At 33.9% G+C, this 3,678-nt stretch overlaps 1 pseudogene across 1 annotated transcript; it reads left to right on the forward strand.

The window, feature by feature from the left end:
- On the forward strand, positions 1-3,145 carry LOC143584590 (mitogen-activated protein kinase homolog NTF3-like; annotated as a pseudogene). Its single transcript, XR_013144386.1, has 3 exons — positions 1-409; positions 631-1,129; positions 2,232-3,145. The product of XR_013144386.1 is annotated as a mitogen-activated protein kinase homolog NTF3-like (transcript).
- Positions 3,146-3,678: the final 533 nt, after the last annotated feature.

Consider the following 3,678-nt stretch of genomic DNA (forward strand, 5'->3'; position numbering starts at 1 on the left):
CAACGCTTCCTTAATAATAATAATATTTTAGTGCCGGATTCACTCTCACCCATCACCTGTCTGAACACGACAACATAACGAATCGCACTCTATTATGCGCGTGTTAAACATTTCTACACAGATCCAAAGATAATAACCCAATAATACGTTAAATTATAACATCAGATCTCATCTGCCTATAAGATTCTCCCAATTGGTTCCCACCGTCTTATTATATTAGGGTTCATACTCAATTGGGTTTTTCTAATTCAACTCTCAAACCTACCCAAAATGGTTGATTTTGAGCTTAATTGAAGTGGGTTTTCTGTAAAGTTCGTTAATTTTCAGTTTATTTGGTAATTCGGTGGTGCCTACCAAGTGTTCGACGAAATGCCGCTGAGGATCATATAATCAAATTGAGGGCTTTTTGGTACGCACTTATTGAGTTTTGAATTTAATTTCTTGCTATTTTGAGTAATTTGATGGTTTCTATTTATGTGCTTTTTTACTTGGATATTTTCACCTAAAATTAGCAATTTTCAATGTATCTTTATATGATTTATTACTGTTTCAAATGATTAATAGTTGTTTGTGGAGTCTGAAAGTCTTTGACTTTAATTATGGGTTGGGTGATTTTTGATCTTGTTGTAGGATACACCATACATGACTATCAAGTGATTGATTCGGTTGCATAGTATTTAAAATATTATTACCCTTTTAAACAAAAATGGCAACACCAGTTGAACCGCCAAACGGGGTCGGATCGGAAGGAAAACATTACTTTTCCATGTGGCAGGCGTTGTTTGAAATCGACACTAAGTATGTGCCAATCAAGCCGATTGGTAGAGGCGCGTATGGGATCGTTTGCTCGTCTGTTAACCGTGAAACGAACGAAAAGGTTGCGATAAAGAAGATTCATAACGCGTTTGATAATCGCATTGATGCGTTGAGGACTTTGCGTGAACTGAAACTTCTTCGACATCTTAGACATGAAAACGTTATTGCTTTGAAAGATGTTATGGTCCTGGTTAATAGAAGAAGTTTTAAGGATGTTTATTTGGTTTATGAGCTTATGGATACGGATTTGCATCAGATTATTAAATCATCGCAAGCGCTTACAAATGATCATTGCCAGTATTTTCTATTTCAGGTATGTTGACTTGTTGGATATGTTTTAAGTGTTTGGCGAATTCGTATATTTTAAATAGTTATAGATAAAAACAGGGTAACTTTACACAGTAGTAACCAAGTTTGACATGTGTCACACTAAAGTCACTCCACTTTCATTAGCTGTTTCAGTCCTATGTAAAATTTTTTTATGAATGTTAAAAAGAATTTAATATTAAGCGAGGCTAATGAAAGTATGAAACATATATGAATCTTGGTTACTATTTAGTGAATTTTTTTTTCTAATTTGACTTTAATTTAACAGGTATGAAACTTGGTTATTGTATAGTGGAATTTTTATTTACAAATACCTCCTACTTCAAGTTAGAAAAAATATCACTTATTAGTAAAAAATATTCGTTTATGTTTCATTTGCCTCGATTTCAATTAAAAAAAAACAAATTTATAAAAAAAATTGCATATGATTAGATTCAGCGGAACACTATTGAGTGAAATTTTCCCTAAAAAATTGATACATTATGTGAAATGAAAGTAAACAATTCTTAAATTGGTAAGTTTGTTTTACTCTTAATTTTTGGATGAAAGTGAAAATTTTGACACAATGAAAATGAACTAATTAAATCAAAGCTCTTTTTTTGGCCTATTATCGATTAGAGGATTTAGCTTTTATGAATAGCTATCGTTTAGACACTCGGTTCTATTAGCGTTAGGCTTGTAAACGAACCGAATGAACACGAGCGGAGCTAGTTCGTGTTCATTTGTTTAAGTTTGACCGAACAAACTATCAGACACGAACAATAAACACATGGGCTTTTCTTGTTCATGTTCGTTCGTTTGTTAAAACTGATTAAAAATTGAATGTGAACAACAATGTATTGGGCCTAAAAAGCTATTCAAACTAGACTAAAAAATGTAAACTAACAAACTTTAACAAACAAGCGTAGATGAGTGAATAAGACATGCTTTCATGTTCATTATATAACTAAATGAACACAAAATTTTGTTCATGTTTGTTCGTTTATTAAATAAACGAACAATAACGAACTTTTCATCGAATGGTTCACGAACAATTCATTGAAATACTAGTTTCATAAATTCTTAACATAACACATATTTGTTCTTAGTTATTGCGAGGACTCAAATATCTCCACTCCGCAAACATCCTCCACCGAGACTTAAAACCCGGAAACCTACTCATAAACGCAAACTGCGACCTAAAAATATGCGATTTCGGGCTTGCACGAACGCGAAGCGGTAAAGACCAATTCATGACCGAATATGTCGTCACCCGTTGGTATCGGGCCCCAGAGGTTCTACTATGTTGTGATGATTACGGTACCTCAATCGATGTTTGGTCTGTCGGGTGCATCTTTGCTGAACTTCTTGGCAGAAAACCATTATTTCCCGGGTACCGAATGTTTAAACCAATTAAGATTAATAATCAACATTCTTGGAAGCCAAAGAGAAGAAGAAATCGAGTTTATTGATAACCCGAAAGCAAGAAAGTTTATAAAGTCGTTACCTTTTTCACACGGGACTTCTTTATCTCATTTGTATCCGCACGCGCACCCGTTAGCAGTTGACTTATTGCAAAAAATGTTGGTTTTTGATCCTTCGAAGCGGATCAGTGTGACAGAAGCGCTGAGTCATCCATACATGTCAGCACTTTATGACCCGAGATGTGATCCGGCGGTTAATGTGCCGTTGGATATGGATATAGATGAGGATTTTGGGGAAGATGTGATAAGGGAAATGATGTGGCAAGAGATGCTTCATTATCATCCTGAAGCGGCTGCTAGTTCTGATTCATAGGTAATGCTTATTATTATTATTGGGTTTTTGTGTTTGGAGTATGTTGTTGTTTTTGTTCAAATAAGCGTCATAAATGTGTTGTTGGTTATAAACGATTCGATTCCCCCACGAGGTTGTTATCGACTCATGGCTATGTTGTTGTATATACGCATGTTTTGGTTTTGTGGATATTTGTCATTGTTGTACTTGTACACTAGTTATGGATACTTAAGAATGATTAGATGCTTGTTTATTGCAATAATGATCTTGAGTCATGTGTGTTTTGAAAGTTGAAGTATGCTTTATAATGTATTGTTGTTGGGTGAGTCTTCGTTTTATAAACCCAAGCCTTTAGGTGGGTAAATATCAACTAGGGGTGTTAGACCCGAACGTGACCCATATATTTATTCGCGTTGTGTTTTGGGTTGTCATGTTTAATGTTTATTTGCCAAAAATGAACAATACTTAGTGACTTAGTATTAAGCAATTTAATCAACTAACAACTCAAGCTCAAATGTACATTTTTGTAATGAACATTCTTTTAAGGAGTCAAATTGGTTATGAATATATTAGTTCACTATTAGAGTCTTCGAATGTAAAAAACACATCATCTAGTTTAAATTTTAAGACTTTTATATCTAGATTTAAGTGTAAACTTTTTTCAAAAATCCTTAATTGGGTTAACATAACTTCTATTTATTTAACAGGCTTGTTTATTAAACATGTCGTATTAGTAGACGACTAGACGTGTCGAGTTATTGCCCAAAATGTGTTTATTAT

This window comes from Bidens hawaiensis, unplaced genomic scaffold (assembly GCF_021521415.1).
Source record: "Bidens hawaiensis isolate Kalapana, Puna unplaced genomic scaffold, B.hawaiensis_p1.1 tig00001521_1, whole genome shotgun sequence".
In the NCBI taxonomy this organism is placed as follows: domain Eukaryota; kingdom Viridiplantae; phylum Streptophyta; class Magnoliopsida; order Asterales; family Asteraceae; genus Bidens; species Bidens hawaiensis.